This window comes from Rhinatrema bivittatum, chromosome 2 (genome assembly GCF_901001135.1).
Source record: "Rhinatrema bivittatum chromosome 2, aRhiBiv1.1, whole genome shotgun sequence".
Classification (NCBI taxonomy): Eukaryota; Metazoa; Chordata; class Amphibia; order Gymnophiona; family Rhinatrematidae; genus Rhinatrema; species Rhinatrema bivittatum.
Window position 1 is genome coordinate 55,162,824 of NC_042616.1, and position 18,629 is coordinate 55,181,452.

Genomic DNA, 18,629 nt, shown 5'->3' on the forward strand with positions numbered 1-18,629 from the left:
ACATGTCACTGCAGGAGTATATATACTGTGATGTCACTGCAGGAGTATATATACTGTGATGTCACTGCAGGAGTATATATACTGACATGTCACTGCAGGAGTACATATACTGTGATGTCACTGCAGGAGTACATATACTGTGATGTCACTGCAGGAGTACATATACTGTGATGTCACTGCAGGAGTATATATACTGACATGTCACTGCAGGAGTATATATACTGTGATGTCACTGCAGGAGTATATATACTGTGATGTCACTGCAGGAGTATATATACTGTGATGTCACTGCAGGAGTACATATACTGTGATGTCACTGCAGGAGTACATATACTGTGATGTCACTGCAGGAGTACATATACTGTGATGTCACTGCAGGAGTATATATACTGTGATGTCACTGCAGGAGTATATATACTGTGATGTCACTGCAGGAGTATATATACTGACATGTCACTGCAGGAGTATATATACTGACATGTCACTGCAGGAGTATATATACTGTGATGTCACTGCAGGAGTATATATATACTGTGATGTCACTGCAGGAGTATATATACTGACATGTCACTGCAGGAGTACATATACTGTGATGTCACTGCAGGAGTATATATACTGTGATGTCACTGCAGGAGTACATATACTGTGATGTCACTGCAGGAGTACATATACTGTGATGTCACTGCAGGAGTACATATACTGTGATGTCACTGCAGGAGTATATATACTGTGATGTCACTGCAGGAGTATATATACTGTGATGTCACTGCAGGAGTATATATACTGACATGTCACTGCAGGAGTATATATACTGACATGTCACTGCAGGAGTATATATACTGACATGTCACTGCAGGAGTATATATACTGTGATGTCACTGCAGGAGTACATATACTGTGATGTCACTGCAGGAGTACATATACTGTGATGTCACTGCAGGAGTACATATACTGACATCAGTTTGCTCGGTCTCCATCTCCTGGTAGAGGTGCAAAACCTACTGGTCCTGAACCCATCTGTCTATATTAAGGAAATTATCAGTTAAGTAGTAATTTCTCAGTAATCTTACTGATTAGTATTAGCTGTTGGGACAGGAGAGGTTAAGTCGGGTCTCAGTGATTTTGGGCATCGCCAGCTGGCTGTGTGGCTTCCATGGTGGCTCTAGTGTTGTGGGCAGGCTGGATTGCTGTTAGCCAACCGCGGGGGGGGGGGGGGGGGAGAGAGAGTAGGAGCACATCTTCGACTTGGGGGGAGGCAGTGTAGCTGCCTTCCTCGGCATTTAAATGGTTAACATTTTAAATATTTACAAAACCTACTTTAAGGCCATTTGGTATTGACTCTTAAATATATAAATATAAAAAAGTGTGAAATAACTATGAATCTCTTTGATCTTCAGTAAGAGTGGTGGAGAAGCCTAAAACTTTAGCTGACTGCAGCCAGCATTTGTGCAGAAGTCCAGACACATGGGATGGTGCCCTGTTACTCTCTTCTCTTCTATCTTGTTTCTATTCCCATTCAGCTTACACTCAGGTTTTATATCGCACTCGCTGTTTGTTAACGTCCTGAAATGCTTTCTGCCCTCCCTTCTGAAGTTTGCAAACGTAGATGTGCCTGGTATTTGATTTTAGGCTTTGCCCCCATTCCCAAGCCAGAGTTGCACCTTCTGTATTGAGTAAACCATTGCCTGTGTCCCTCAACCAGAATGTGCCTGGAGAATAAGGAGAGATGCTCGGTGGGTTGTGTGGTGGTCCTGGCAGGTCAACTCTTGATCCCTCAAAATCAGCTTGACAGCAGGTAGGACTAGGTCCGATAGCCCTGGAATTAAGGGGGGGGGGGGGGCCTGGTCAGACACAAGGGCCAGTTTTTAAGGCTAATAGCTGATCTCTGGTATGCGGGATTAAGGATAGGCATCTATCTGGCAAGGAGCAAGACTGCTGGTTGCATGTTTAAGATCCCTGATAACTGAAACTGGAGAGTTCTGTATTGTACCACAGGGGTAAAGCGCCACCTTCCGCGCAGTCCACGCCCCCTCTTCTCTCTCTTGCTTGCCTGTGAGTTATTTTAATCCCAGATCTGCCCAGCTTTGGCTTGGAGGATGCAGGGATGTGCTGTTTGTGGGGGAGGTGCAACATGCAGATATTTTTAGCAGCACAAGCTCCTCCTGGAAATTAGAACTGCTGAGGCAGCGAGGAGAATGCTATCAAGGTCTTATGCACCTGACTCTTCTGGTTTTGTCCCCTGTGAACAAAACAGAACAAAACATGGCTAAGCCAGAGACCGGTGAGGCAGAAAAAGCAGCAGTGTGGCTTTGCAATATATGAGGAAACTGCCACCTCTCCAGGATTTCCCCTCCCCCCCCCCCTTCCCAGTAGCATCCGTCCTCTAAATGCCCCCTGGTATTTTGGAAACCCATCCTTTGTTCATCTGGAGCTGAGTGAGCTATAATACCAGGTTTTTCCTTTTTTTTTCCTATATCTGTGTTCTGCTGCGATCAGCATTTGCTAATTCATATATTTGTGAGAGATTGATTTTTACTGTAAATCTGAAGCTCCTCTAGGGAATAAAAGATTGCCGTCAGATTGGGACTGATAATGGTCTGTATTCTCTCCTCTGGCTTGCTTTTGGTTTCCCCCCCAGTACTGAAATTAGAGGCTGCTGGAAACGTGTCTTGTGTTGGTCTCCTGTCTCTCCTTGCATAATTTTGCAGCCAGGAAGGGGCCATTGCAGGAGATGGCTATTTCACCACACACTTCCCCCTATATTTTGAAGAATGCTGACATGGTATATTCACAGCACACACAATTGGTTGGCAAGATGAGCCAAACTAGTGGTGTGCTGTCTAGGTTTTGATCGCAATTTTCTTTTATTAACTCGTGAAAGTTTTCAGATTTTATGGCCCTCATTTTATTTTGTTTATTTTGGAAAAACATATAATAAGCCTGATTGCCTGATTCTGTATCTTTTGCATGACCATGTTGGGAGGGTCGGGGAGGAAACTTTGTCCTCACCGGGCAAAGTGCTTCAGGCAGCTTTACTGAATCTTTGTTACAGACTTTCACTCGTTTGTCATTTGGATACCTTTATGTGAATAGAAAATAAAAATCCTGTAGGGTTATACTTTCAGATTCATATACAAGACCTATTGGACCCCAGAAAACCTTTGTATTTAAATTGCAACTTTTTTCATTGCTGACATCTTTCTGTATTCTAAACCTTTTTGGCTGTGTATTTGTTGGGAGGGGGTGAGGGGAAATGGAATTGCATGGCTTTTTTTTTTTTTTTTTTTAACCTGTGCAAAGACCGCACGCATTTTTCCTTTCTGCTTTTGAGAGGATCCTGGCTAGATCTGATTGGTGTGATTTCTGGTTGTCTGTAATGACACTTAATTAGAGAGTCTTTTGGGTAATCTGACAAGGCACAGTCCATTATCCTGGAGTTGGGGGGGGGGGGTGGAGGGTGGTGTTGTCTTGGAAACTGATACAAGGGACTTGAAACAAACAAAAAAAAAAAAAAGCGCACACAACAGGGAGGTGACAAGGGTGGAAAGGCATTAAACAGGATAAGTAATAGCTTCAGGAGCAGAGCAGAAATAGAAACACCAGACTGAGTCATCTGCTTCCAGATTGGAGTGTTAACTCCTGACATGTCTGGAGCGGCGTTGGCCTGGTTTTGTATTGGCATTTCCAGACTGATTGTTTGGCTCTTGAGCATAATGTTCTGCAATTTATTTCTCCAAATGAAAGTGAGATTGCATTCACTACATTTCTTCTTCCTTTTTTTTTTTTTTCCCCCTCTGGTTTATAAAGAATTTTGTTCCGGATTGAAATTCATTTACAAACTGTGGTGTGAACATAAATAGGCTGCATTTGTGTGACCAATGTATACGTCATGTATTGTGAACCTTGCACACTGGAGACCTGTTTCCAAGTGTTCTGCCGAGGTCTTAGGTTATTATTTGAAAGATGTATGCTGAAGATGGCCCTCATTGGTGAGGAGAGAAGGCCTGTAGTAACCTGTATTTTTAGCCATCCTTGTATAAAAGTGATGGGAGAAATGCATGAACTTTCATTTTGTTAAAGTAGGACTTTGGAATTAGAATGAAATGGCCAGTTGGAGGAATGCCACAGGCCGCTCACTTTGGTTGATATAGAAGTGCTTGGATTATTCTCTTTGACTTTGGAGTACCTTTCAGCAAGAACTTATTGCATATGAATGCCCCAGTGGCAGACTTATCAAGAGTTCCTGGGGTCCAGACGGAAAGACAAATGCATGGGTGTTGTATCGCCACAACAGAGTCCACAGCCCCCTTGGGGTTGGGGGCCTGAAGGGAAGGGAATTGCAGCTGCTGTACGATACCTGCTGGGTTCTGGAGAGAGCTGTGACTCTTGGCCCCAGGTTAGCTGGAAGAGGGGATAAACATTGGGGAGGAAACCTTGGGTAGTTATGAATAGAGCTCATAGCATCATAGCCCAATTAGGGTGGTTCTGATTTGGGCCTGAACGACCAGGAGAGCTATCAGATGGTTAAAAATCCCAACCCCCCCAAAAAAAAATGCATTGCTACTTGAACTGTAACTATACTTAAATGTACTTTAATGATTTGATACAAACCAATTAATAATCTTGAGTTTTCAGCTTCTTACTTGAAAGAATGAGGGATTTTGTGCATAGTTTTGCCCGGGCAAACTTTAGGTTTGATTCCATGCTCCTGTTCAGCCATTTTGGACATCTGTGGATTTCCTGTAGTAGGGTCTGACAGCACCATTGAATGCTGTGGCTGTCCGTCCAGGGTTTGTGAAGATCCTCGAAGCACTCCCAAACCAGCAATAAGACGGGACGTCCTGTGGAGCTGGGACCTTTTGCAGTAGTAATCGGTTGGTTATAATTATGCCGTAGAGCTTGGCATCTAAATGCAATTAGTGATCCCGAGAGCCAGTGCCGCTGGTGTATAGGCTATAAAATAAATCCAGCAGTCTGAGTCAGGGCTTCTCTGACCTGTCCTGAGAAGCCCACGTTTTTAGGATGTCTGCGGTGTCTTAAGGGTATACAGACGTCTCCTGCATGTTTCAGTGTAGATGTCCCGAAAACCCGATTGGCTGTGGGCTTTCCCAGGACAGATGTAGGAAGCCCTGCTCTTGGGGAATGAATAATCACTGGTAGCCTTGTGCATGTGTCTCATTGCGTACACGTAGGTAGAGATTACCCATGACTGCTCCTCATTTTAGAACCAAACACTTCGTCCTTCCCCCACCACCACTCAACCTTTTTTCTCCTTGTCTGGGGCAACAGACTATTTCTACTGTTCCCCCCCCCCCCCATCCACCCACCCAGTGCGCTGCAGTTTAATTTCTCGCTGCAGCCATTAGCTTTGCCCCCTAGGTCAGTAGCCAAATGCATGAATCTGTTACAGAGCAGCCATCTTACTGCCGTGCAGGTTGATTCTCGAACCGGCTCACGTCCCTTAGATGTGTAATGCTTCAGACGCTGCTGCTGCTAGTACTATTTATATATAAAAAAAAAAAAAAGGGGGTGGTGGTGGTGAAATAAGTGATGCATTTTTTTTTACCTAGAGACCAGGGGAACATTGCAGAAGTGATTTAATGCCCCTGCCCCCTTAAAGCAGACTGTGGCCTGGCGACTCGGTGGCAGATGCTCCCTGCCATGCCGGTGGGACCCTGGGTTCAGTTTTTCAGTCCGGATCTTCCATGCCTCAGCCTTTGGGGGGAGGCATGGTGTGCGGGCGCTGCGGTGGAGGCAGTATTCACAGGCCCTGGTAGGGGAGGACTCGGTGGGCGTTGCGTAAGGGTGACGCCTGGTGGTGGGATTGAGGGCCCATGATGGCAGGGTTCCAGAGGCTGGAGGGTCTGTCTCCGCGATGCCTGGGCTGAGGGAATTTGGGAGGGGCTGTAAAACGGGGCAGAAATTCCTTGGCACTCGTGAAATGATGGCTCATGGCGCCAGATCCCAGTGCTGGTTCTGATTTTCAGCTGGAAGTACAAAAGAGCAGACGGGAACAGCTGGACCCTGGTCACTTGGTAGCTATCAGCTTGTGCTGGGATGGGGAAGGTGTTTTGGGACTCTTCTGGTGTAAACCGTTTTTAATTGCAGTTGTCTGACTTTTTTTTTTCTTTTTGAATGAGGAATTTGTGATTTGAATGTGTTCTCCTGTTCTGTGTTTTGAGACTAGCAATTTCTCCGTGGATGTGCTTGATAGGTCAGGTTACTCCATTATATTTTTTTCCGGAAGTTTCTGTTCTGCTTTGTCTCAGGCGGTTACTCTGGTACTTGGTTTATAAATAGGAGACTGCAGGAGAGGCATTTGTGTGGTAAGGGAACCCAATAACATAAATCCCTGGGAGTGGGAAAACGGGCCCCAGAGCGGTCAGCAGGCGGGAAACGCTGGTTGAGCTTGGCTCTTTGGCAGCTTTGAGCCGGGCCGAGCACAGTGATGAAAGGAAATGGGGCAAGGTGAAAACGTAGCCAGCGTTGCTGGTAAGACAGTTCTAAGGTACTACTGTTTTTTTTAAAAAGCATTCTCGGACTGGAGGGAAAACGAAACTGTGTGAGCCACGTAACTAAACGTTTAACTTGTTTTCCACGGTCATGGTAGCGTAGCCTTCGTGCCGTGTCCCTCTTTCCTGATGGTGGCTTGGGTGGGTCCCATTCCGAAGGCCTCTTACAGCTTTTCTCCATCTTTATATATCAAAATGTTAAGGTTAATGCCTCCCCAAAGTAAAAGGTGAGGGTGGCGGCAGCAGGGCTTTTTAAATTTAATCTGTACCCATCCCATCCTTGGCATCTCTTGGGTACTTGCCTGCAAGGATCTTGGGGTTTTTGACGTGTGTGGATAATGTTTTACCAATTTTACTGATTTGTTGCTGTCCGGTACTGTAATCTATTGCCGTACCCGGGATTCTGAGCAACCGTTGTTATCTTATTGTATTTTAGCAACTTCAAAAATCAGATGCACACCCAAAAGTGGGAAAAATAAAAACATGAAAAACAGCAAAAGAGGGTCTGCAAAATAACACAATTTTTTTTTTTTAATGTGCTGGGTGTGGTTTTCTCTGCTACCACACCCTTTCTGTTTTGTTTTTTTTTTAAAAACTGAATTTGAGTCTAGAGATAAGCAAGACGCTGCTTTCTGCAGGAAGCAAGGGGTCGCAGTCTGCCTGCTGAGGGGTTGGTCTGATAGCTTTAGCACAGGTAAGAGGTCAAGGTGTGTCGAACCAAATCATGTTACTGTTTGGAAATTCCATAGGTAGCCACTTCTTAGATATCCAAAGAACCCCCCCCCCCCCCCGCGCACTACGGGAAGGTCTCCATGTAAAAGTCTTGCACGCAGCCTTCCAGCACTGAATATGCAGCAAAAAACAAATCTGCGGAATATTCTTACAAAACGTATCTGATGTAGAAAAATGTTAACGGGCTCTTGCCAAGCAGGGCCATCTTTAAGCATGAACATAGATATTCAGAAAAGCAGGGTTTTGGCTATGATTAAAAAAAAGTGTGGTCACTGAAAAAGTGAGCAGAGCCAGCTGTGATGTAGGCTGCTGGTATATATGAAGGAGATTATTAATTGACCAGTCCCGGCTGTCGTTACTTGTTTGCTTTTTTTTCCACAGTGATTTAGTGTGATCACAAGTTTCTGCATTGTGCATGTCTCAAGAGCAGAAAATTATTTCCAAACCCTTATCCATTCCAGGGTTCCCATACAGACTTTTTTTTTTTTTTTGCAGCTTGTATTTAAAAAAAATGCCCCTTTTGATAGGACTCCCCAAATGTGTAATCCTCCCTGCCCTCCTCTTTAGCTCAATGTGGTCACTCTCCTCTCCTCAATGTCACAAAAAGGGCCACAAGTGTCACCCTTAGCCAGCACCAACACCTGATAAGATTTCCTTAACAGCTAACTGCACTACTTTGTACTGTCCTTAATCTTAGGTTTTTTGTTTCCTCCTGGCTGTTTGGTTTTTTTTTTGTTTTGTTTTGAAGGGCCTGTTCTCCTCCTTCCTGTCCTGTTCAGTTTGCACTGGTTTCTGTTAGATAAGTAAATTAATATTGATAAGTGGATGACTCTCACCCAGTGCCACATTATCCCACAGAGGTGGGCGTGTGCCTGATTGGTTATACGATGACATTGAAAGAAAAAATTTAAATTCAGTGCAGGGCCTCTGAGGCACGAGCATGCTTGGGCCCTGCCTCTTCCTCCTCCTCCAGCATGGATTTCCTATTACCTAGGACAGCATTTCCCCAACCTTTTCAAGCCCAAGGTGTACACCTGCATTAAAAAATGTGGCACACCCATCTTCTGGGGGGAGAGGACTCCTATAGTCAAAAGGGAGAGCTAGGGAAGCACTGAAAGCCCCGCCAGCTTTTCAGATTTTAAAACAAATGGAAGAGAGGGGACAGACACACAAACTCATCACAGTGGGCCGGTTCTCTCTGTGCAAGTGCAGGAGAAGGGAAAAGTTGGTGTGACGGCGCATAGCCGGCTCAGGTAATCTTGGCTGCAGAGCTGGCACTCGGAACGAGTCGCATCCAGTGCTCAGTTCACGCTCTCCCTCTCACGCAGCCTGGAGATAAGAAGAGGTTTGAAGGACTCCCAGGAGGAAGCTCAGGATGGGAAAGGTGAGGCGCTGAAGAAACCGGGGACCCGGATATCCATGCCCTGGCATGCTACCCCTTAATTACCACACTCCGGGGCTTGTGCATGATGAGGACGTGTTGTCAGGAGCTCCTACAGGTTTAAGAACCACTGCGGGGCGGTGCTGAGAGCAGAACCCAGGTGTTGGTCTGCATCTAAACATTAGGCAGTGGTGGGTTTTATTTTTCTACCCGTGGCTCATCTGAACAAGCTTGACGGCACACCAGCGACCACAGCCAGTGACTAGAGGGACGGCCTGATCGTGGCAGTGTCTTGGTGGAGCCAGACTATTTCCACTTTACAATGATGGACCTGACAGTGCTCCAGTGGATATTCACACACACACACACATCTATTATTTTTATTTTCTTATTTTTTTTTTAAATAACTTCCTCCCAATCTATCTTTGAATGTTATCCCAGAGTTGTTTTGGCAGCTCCTTGTTTGGCATGTTTTGACCTTTTGCTTCAGATTCACTTCCTACAACAGAATCAGCTCCATTCTTGTTCCAGGAGACTTCAGGTCAGCTCGAGTACTGTGATTGGACACAGGTGGGGGCTGCCTTAGCGCCTGTTCAAAAAAAAAATTGCCCTAAGGCCCATAATTTAATTTGGCTTTGCTGTAACAAAAGTTGTGGAGACTTAGCAGTCAAGACTTTTGGGTTTTTTTGCCATTTAGAGTATTTTTTTGGAGTATCTTCAGAGGAGTTCTTTCATGATGAATGTGGAATATGTGTAGATCGGTAAAACCTTTAATGAGCTTTGATTTGTATTTTTGAGACTGTGAGTGTGGAAAAATGTACAAGGGTGTGATGTCTTCGCTAAGGCACTGGCTTAGATGCCAGGGAAGGAGGGTGATGTACGTGCAGTCCTGTGGGTCTCTGTTAGGTGCAAAAGAGTAGAACCTGAAGTACTGCACCACCTCCTGATCTCTGTCCTCTCCCTCCCCCCCACCCACAGTGGCTGTGAACGCTGCCTCGGGAGCATCCTCCCCTCCTTTGCCTCTGCAATTCTCAGTGTTCACAGATGGCGCACTTATCTCCATTGAAAGGTGGCGTTGGATGTAGGCAGTCTCCAGGATGGGGAGGGTGAGTTAATCAGCTGGTACACCCGCAAATGTTAAATTCATCTGATATTGGGGATTTGGGCAGCCCTGTTAGAAGATTCTCAGGTGGATAATTCGGTCTGGAGCCACTTTATTAGTTTTGTGTGGGTTGGAGCCTGACAAGATGTGGACACACAAGGTGTGTTTTCTGCCTGAAAGATAAATTTCTTGGATAAAAAAATTGCCTTATTCTGTGTCCAAGGAAACTCAGTTGAGGCAGAAATCATTTTTAGCGAAGAGACAAAGGGTGCTGCTTTTATGTTTTACCCTCGTAGAAGTCCGGTTGGCTCTCGTGGTGACAAATTTATTTTCTTTGATCCAAATCAGCTTGAAAGGTTTGACTGATACAGAGCTCCCTGTGCTAGGTACCCCACAGATGGATCTCACTGGCTAGTTAGAGGTTTGAATATGAAAGTGAAATGTCCCGTATGTGTAGTTTCGTGTGATTTCCCCCCCCCCCCCCAACACCTTATTAGGGTTAGACAGGTCGTAATTTTTGTTTTATATTTTGCCTTTTTTAAATTTTATTTTTATTGAATTTTTACATCATTAGATACATTTCACAGTATTTAACGGAAAAAAGAAAAACAAGAAATCATTTACTTCACAGATAGAAATAAGATGACTATCATGAAATGACAATCATAAGATAAAAGATTACGGAGAAGATCATAATACTTTAGAAGCAGACTATTAATGAAATTGAATCACAAACAAGAAAATGCCAACACTCACCCCTTTTTTCTTCTATTTACCAGCACAATAGAGATTCTTAGGAATGGGTATCCAAATATGTTCTTAACTGGCTAGGTTGAGTAAAAACATTTATTCCCTTGATTTATAATACAACAGCATGGAAATCTCAAAAATGTAAGCCCTTGCTTTTGAGCTTCTCCCCTCATTAATAAAAATTCCTTTCTCCTGACTTGTTTCCCATGATATATCAGGGAAAATTCTTACATTAATACATTACATCTATAAATAAATAGTTAATACAATGCAAGAAGTCCTAAATAAGAATGTGGTTTTGCAATCTAAGATAGATAAAGTTGAAGACTCTGTAAACTCTATACAGGTTAAGGTCAAGGAGTTGGATAAAATTCAATTAAACTTAATTAAGTCTGAGAAATTTCATTCTGATAGATTGGAAACAATAGAAAATCAGGTTAGGAAAAATAATTTAAGGATATTGACTTTTCCTAAAACTCACTTAATATCTCCATCAGACTTATTTAAAAGTTATTTGGTAAATATTTTGAAGTATTCTAATGAAGCATTACCAGCAAGTGCAAGAATTTATTATACACCCCAAAATCAGGGAATAGAAAGTCAAAAACAAGATAATCTATCTGATTTATTAGAAACATCTTTTGAAACAAACATAAATACTAGAGCTACCCTCATTATACAATTCTCCTTTCTAGCCGAAAGAGACTCATTATTGAGATTATATTTTAGACATCAGAATGAGAATTTTTGCCTTTTTTACATTTTTTTAAAATCTATTGTATGTAAAAGTTTTTCCTGATGCGGTGTCGATAAAATCAGTAGTATTAAAAGGAAAAGATATAAGCGAGCTTACCCATGGATCCTTCATGACCTAAGCACAGGGAAGAGAAGGGTATCCAGGATCCCGTCGACAAATATTTTTGCTTTTAAGAGTTGTGACGTTAAGGGTTGAATGGATGCGCCATACTGCATGCTTGTGCTTCAGAACGCCTCTTCTGAAAAGGTTTGTGGAAGGAAGGGCCAAACACCACACAGGCGAAACCTTTCATATCTGACTGACCTAATACATCTGCGGCGAACTTTCGCGAGGTATCCTCTTCAGGTCAGCAGCATACACCTGACCGATATTCCGTCTGTGAGCACAGAGCGCCAAGCACTGGCCTGTTGCTCCAGCAATGCAAGTATAAATCGGCCAATATTTTAGATGGTGATTAAAGGCATTTGTGTTAAAATTCCTTGGGACGTGTTAAACACAATTGTGGAGAAGTTGGACAGAGGGGGAAACACTTTAGAAAATAAGGAATTGTACTAGCTGACTGCCTTCTCCCCTATGCAGCATTATAGCCATGAAATTGTGCTGTGGTGTAATTGTGGAAGCAGTGTTTTGGGCTGGCCCAACTACCGCCGTGCGGAGAACCTGGCTTCCATTCCCGGGTCCTGCCTTCCGTTGCTCCCGGGCTTGGCCAGGCCTGGGGGTTGCTGCTGAGGCAACGCTCGCAGCCCCTGGGAGAGAGGCCTAGTGCAAGGGGGGAAACACCTGGATTAAGGGCCCGTGATTGTCAGGTTCTGGAGGGGAGCCCCTGGCGCATGTTCCCCTGGCCGAGGTCTAGGTGAAATGAGTTGGGAGGAGGGGGGGGGGGGATATACAAGAGGGGCAAATATCCCCAGGTGGCTGCAAATGAAAGGCTCACGGCGACAGATCCCAGCCCTGTTTCCTGTTTTAAACTGGAAGGTCAAGAGGAGGGAGGAATCGGCCGGAGAAGAAATTTTTAAATTTCGTGGGTGAAGTAGCTTACAGATTTATTGGGCTTTAGATTGGTTCTGCACTGACTGTAGAGAATGAATGTATTAAAAAGTAGGTTACCTTTCTCATGCCCAATGTTCAGCGAGATTTATTCATCCTGTGAGGATGCAATGGCAAGTTTTATACATAGAGCAATACACAATTGCCAACAGGAACCGTTCAGTGACATGGGAGTTTGATAACTGGTATTTGGGCAGCCATCAAACATATATTCAGAAATCTGTTCAGTGATCTTGTATGTAAATATACATTTTCCTCCAGAAATAGCCTTCATATTTTTAAAGAATGAACTATAAACAGCTCTCTTGAGACTAGTGGACAGATTTGTAAGAGTCTGTGCACCCCAGAGAGGAGGGGTTTGGATGGGGGGGGTGGGGAGCTGAGTCTTGTCATGAATTCAGGGGGCATGGTGTGATGTCACAGGCTCTGTCAGCCTACCAGTTCAGCTTTGCCTGTAGGTATTAGTACAGCTTCGGGAGAGCGAAGTAGACTAAAGAAATGTCTCTCTCAAACCAGCAGCCTGCTCCTCTCGCTGAATACAGCCAGCTGTGCAAGACCAGGAACGCAGAGAGCTTGGCAGAAACCTACCACTGCATGGAATCCCAGAAAGACATGAATAAAGCAGAATTTGAATGGCAGAGGACAGAGGGCAAGCTTAATGAGATTGGACTGAATGTAAATTCGGGGGGAGCCAATCAAGGCGGTCTCGTTAAAAACGCCAGCTTTACTGATGAGGATAAGCTCTGCTTCTTTGAAGGCAAGCTAGACAAAGAGCTGAAAACCCAGCAGGACAAAAGAGAAATCGAGGCACAAGGTAAAGGATACAGAGCAACCGCCGGTCATCTCGAAAACTGGGCACTGATTTCTGAAGCCGGCCCTCTTTCAGAAGGCTCTTCGTCAAATCCCAGAGTTCCTGACATCCAACTGGGGCAGGCAGGAGTCGAGAGACCGTGCGGTGGGCTCGAGAAACATGATGCCATCACGGACCTGGAAAAAGCAGGAGGGAGGACAGGGATGGAGACTTGCGTGCAAGATCAGAAGCTGCCTGCTCTTCCCAAGCTAGAAAGGGACCCGGCCAAGTTCATGAAGGAGCAAGAGATCAGCGTATGGAATCCAAACTTCAGCCCTGAGCTTTCAGGGACGGAGAGGGTACCTGTGAACAAGGATGGACCCCCTAGCTATTGTGTCATCGGCGTGGTGAATGACAACTACGTGAGAAGTGGACACGTATCTCCCCCAACGGTAGCCAAGCCAGACCTGCCAACTACAAGTGTGGAGCTTGCCCACGATGACGCCAAAACTAGCCACTTCAGTAACCCAAGTGAAATGGAAGAAAGCCTCAAGTTTGAGATGGAGGAAACGACGTACAGCGCGGAAGAGGGCACCTTAAGGAGTGGAGCTGCCCATCAAAGGAAGGCAATGAGACGTGCCATGTCGGAATGTTCCCACTTGTCTGTGCCCCTTACCCTGAACATGGCTGACAAGTACCCAGAGCCCCATGGAGCTAAGGGCCCCTGCCCTGGTTTGCTTTCCCCGCCCAGAAGCATGCACCAGAGCCCTGTGGCTAGGAAACCAGCCGCACCGATGAAAAGGTCAATGACCGTGGCAGAGGAGCAGGCCTCCGCCCACATCTTCCCCACCTCCGAGCAGCAGAGTGAGGGGCTACCCAGCTTGCTCATGAAAGAGCAGTCTCCTTCCACCAAGGTCTCGGAAGACCAAACGGAGGAGGACGGCTGTTTGCTGAAGAAGGAACCGATTGGCTCGGGTTTATATCGCACTAAGCTGGAGCAGATTCCTGAAGGCAGCAGCAGCAGAAAGAGGCAGGAGGAAGCAAGTGGAACAGCAGAAGCTGCTAATGAAGTTGTTGTTGTTGGCTCTCTGAGTGCCAGAAGCGGCGAGGTGGAACATCAATGCCCGGAGGAACCCAACCCAACAGCTCCACTGAAAAAAACCAAAATTGAGGTCACAGATGTGAAGAGCACTCCATCTTCACTGAGTGGAGAAAAATCGTATGATGGTATTTAAAGATTTTTTTTTTATACCTCTAGGGACCAGACTGGTATCGACTAAAAAAAAATTGGCAGACTTGCAAGCATTTTAGGGGGTGGGTGGTTCATTAAAATCTCTGCAGATGCTTCATTGATGAGCGTTTAAGTTGGTGGTGGTAGAAGAGATCAGTAAAAGGTAGCTGTGTGTGTTGTGTTTTTTTTCTGTATGGGTTAGTGTTGTCAGATTGTGAAATAACAGCAGATGGCTTACAGGGGCAATAGCTTGAGGAATGACAGCACTGTAAAATGTGATACACAGCAAGGTTTAGGTGCAAAGAAACAATTACTGCTCCATGTGAACCTGTTCACCTCCTTGTAAACTCCTAGCTTTTTTTTTAGCTGTTTCATAGTTTGATTTCTAGCAGGAGTTCAGATGTGCCTGGTTTGAAATCCTGGGGTTGGTTTTTTTTTTAAACAGAGGGAAGGAAATGTGTATGTGCATATTAAGGAATTTTAGCCTTTCATAAATTAGATGAGCCGTCATAATTTACATCATGTGACACAGGGCATAGTAATAAAGTAAGTTAATGCAAATATATTTACCTCCCCTTAGTCCCCCCCATTTAATTTTTGCATTGGCCAGTCCTATTTTAAACTACTGGAGGATACTTGATGGTTACTGTGTACCATCTACGGTAAGAGAACCATGAAAACCGCCCGCCGAATGATGCATGCAATGAACGAAACTTCTCATACGCGGCAGAAATACAGACCCTCGTTTCTCCCGGCTGCTAAACTGAGCCAGTTTTGGTTTTTTTTCTCCCGTGTCCTGCAGCCGCTTCATTTGGGTACTGTGGCATGGAATACATAGGTCGGGGTTGACTGGTTTTGCTTGGAACTAGTAAAAATCCTTTGGTGCTTTTACAGAGCTGTATCAGTATAATCTGCTTCCTTTTGTTCTCTTACCAGCCAGGCTTCCTGTGTCAGCATGACCTTGTTCTGTTCAGGCTAGGCAAGTATTGGGGGGAGAAAAGGGGGTTGTAGTGGGGGAGGAATGCAGGAACCATGCACGGATTCTTACAATCCATCTGTTCAGTCGGACAATAGAGCTTACATGCTAATGGCTCGCGGTGAACAAAGGAAATCTGTCCCTTTTGTTTTCTAGAGCGTGTGTTGGGGAGGAGGATTTTAAAAGGGGTTTTTCTCAAATATTTTTTTGTTTATTTGTGCATGAAGCTTTTGGAAACTTGTGTTGCTTTTCTGTAGAATTACCTTTTGTAGCCTTCGTTTTGACATCTGTGGCCATAAGTAATGGGAGAACAGTCTTTGATATTTCAAGATTTGCCATGGAGTAACTCAGTAGTGCAGAAACTGAAATGATCCAAATTGCTTCTAAACTGGTAAAAGGCTTTGTATAAATGCGTTAATTTAAAGGGAAACAACATTGTCGACGCTGGGATTTGATTTTTTTTTTTTTTAATTTAGATTTAACGAATGCCTTTTCATTTTTGTCCCAAAATGAGTTGCTTTCAGGTACATTAGGTATTTCTGTGCCCCAGAGCTTACCATTTAAGGGCTTGATTTACTAAGGCTTTTCCTCATATGTCTGTGGGGGAACAATGCTGAGTAAATGACCCCCCCCCCCCCAGTCTGTACCTGAGGAAACTGAAGTGACTTGCTCAAGGTCATATGGAAGGTCAGTAGGAGAAGCAGGGCTGGAACACTGGCTTCCCTGGTCCTCAGCCTGCTGCCGTAACCACCAGGCTGCTCCTCCATGAATGTAAATGTCTTGGCATCTCATTTGCATTTACCAATTAAGCAGTGTTCTGAAGGTGCCATCAGAAAGCTTTTGCAGTGCACTGTCCTAGTAGTTGTCTTGGGTCCTGGAGAAAACTGACTTCTCTGTAAATTGATACCTTTTGGCGGCCCACCATAAGAATAACCCAGAGATGATGCTATATGCTATGAGTCCACATCTGTCCTTTCAGATGTGGCTGCCAGTCTGAAAGAATGAAGCATTTATATCTAAAGGGAGGTGGGAGGGGCAACAGGGACTCCTGTAGTATGGGTTTCCTGGGGTTATTTGGAGATTGGATGCAACCATTTGGTAGGACCTTAGTTGCTGGAGAGATTAGAATTATTGTGAATGGGAGATTATGATAAAATGAGGACATTGTTAGAATAAACCTGAAAGGAGCAATCCAGAAGGTTAAAATCTTGCAGGAAGCATGGTAGCTGTTTAAAATGACTCCCTTGAGCCCAGACAACATGTATTCCGTGCATTAAAAAGGCCGAAGGAAAACCAGACAAGTGCTGGCATGGTTTAATAGTGAGGTAAGAGACAAAGGCAAAAGGGCATCATTAAAAAGAAAACAAAAAACGAAGAAAGTAAGGAAGAGCATAAGCAGTGACAAATTAAATGTAAAATAGTAATTAAGCAGGCTAAGAGTTAAAAAAATAAATAAAATAAATGCGTCAGTCCAAGCATCCATCAAGCCCAGTATCCTCTTTCCATTAGTTGCCAATCCAAGTCACAAGTACCTGGCAGGATCCCAAGAGGTAGATAGATTCCAAACTGCTTATCCCAAGAATAAGCAGTGGGTTTCTGCAACTCCACATTAATGGTGTATGGACTCTCCTCCAGGAACTTGTCCAAATACTTTTTTAAACCCAGCTACATTAATAGCTTTCACCACATCCTCTGGCAACAAATTTCAGAGCTTAATTGTGTTGACCTTACTATTTTCTTAGAAGTCTTAAATGTATTGCCTAGTAACTTCATTGTGTGGCCTCTAGTCTTTGTATTCCTTGAAAGAGTAAAGAACTGATTAACATGTACTTGTTCCATTCTACTTATTTTATAAACCTCTTATCATATCTTCCATAAGCTATCTCTTCTCCAAGCTGAAGAGTCCTGACTTTTTTAGCTTTTCCTTATAGGGAAATCGTTCCATCCCCTTTATCATTTTGGTCATCTTTCTCTGTACCTTTTCTAATTCTGCTATATCTTTTTTGAGATGTGACCAGAACGGCACATGATACTCAAGATGAGGTCACACCATGGAACTATAGAGGCATTATGATATTCTTTTATTCCTCATTCCTTTCTTAATAATCCCTAGCATTCTATTTGCTTTTTTAGCTGCTGCTGCACTGAGTAGATGATTTCAAGGTATTAACGATGATGCCTAGAATTCTTTTCCTGCATAGCGACTCCTAATGTGGAACCTTGCATTGTGTAGCTATAATTTGGGTTACTCTTCTCTAAATGCATCACTTTGGCACCTGTCCACATTAAATTTCTTTTGTCATTTGTATGCCCAGTCTCCCAGTTTTGCAAGATCATCTTGCAATTTCTCACAATCCTCTTGTGATTTAAGAACTTTGAATAATTTTGTCATTGGCAAACTTGATCACCTCACTTGTGTTTCCCATTTCTAGATCATTTATAAATAATAAAAAGCAGTGGTCCCAGAACAGATCCCTGGGGCACTCCACTGTTCACCTTTCTCCTTTTGGGAAAATTTACAATTTAGCCCTACTTTGTTTTCTGTCTTTTAACCAATTGGCAATCCATAATTGGACACTGCCCCCTATCCCATGACATTTTAATTTCCTAAGTCCCTCTCATGAGAGACTTTGTCACATGCTTTCTGAAAATCCAGGCACTATATCAACTGGCTCACCTTTATCCACATGTTTGTTTATGCCCTCAAAAAATGTAGCAAATTGGTGAGGCAAGACTTCCCTTGGCTAAATCAGTTGTTGGCTTTGTCCCATCTATAATGTTAAACGATTTTGTTCTTTATGATAGCTTCTACCATTTTGACTGGCACAGGCATCCAACTCACTAGTCTGTAGTTTCCTGGATCACCCCCTGATCCCTCTTTAAAAATTGGCATTATATTGGCAACCCTCCAGTCTTCGGATACCATAGACAATGTTGTTGATAGTTTATAAATTCCAAATAGGTACATAATGTCACTTCTCAGTTTCTTTTAGCACTTTCTGATATATACCATCCGGTCCAGGTGATTTGCTACTCTTTATCTTGTTAATAACTTTCAAGTACATTCAAGGTAAAAAGATTGAGAGGGAGTCAGTTGGGCTGCTAGATGACTGAGGGGTTGAGGGGCTGGTCTGGGAGGAAAGAATTTGCTTCTGTCTTTACTGATGAGGATGTTGGTCATACCCAGATTGGAAACGTTTATTGGTGATTAGAGACTAGATGCAAATAAACTGGAGGATGTAACTAAATGACAGACTAACAAATCAGGGCCAGATGGTATTCACCCAGTGTACTGGAAGAACTCAAAAACGAAATTGTAGACCTATTTAAAACAGCCACAGTACCAGAAGA

At 43.9% G+C, this 18,629-nt stretch overlaps 1 protein-coding gene across 16 annotated transcripts in view; it reads left to right on the top strand.

The window, feature by feature from the left end:
- MAP4 (microtubule associated protein 4) overlaps positions 1 to 18,629 on the top strand; it is a 456,329-nt gene that overhangs the window by 313,587 nt on the left and 124,113 nt on the right. The gene's annotated exons all lie outside the window — the stretch shown is intronic.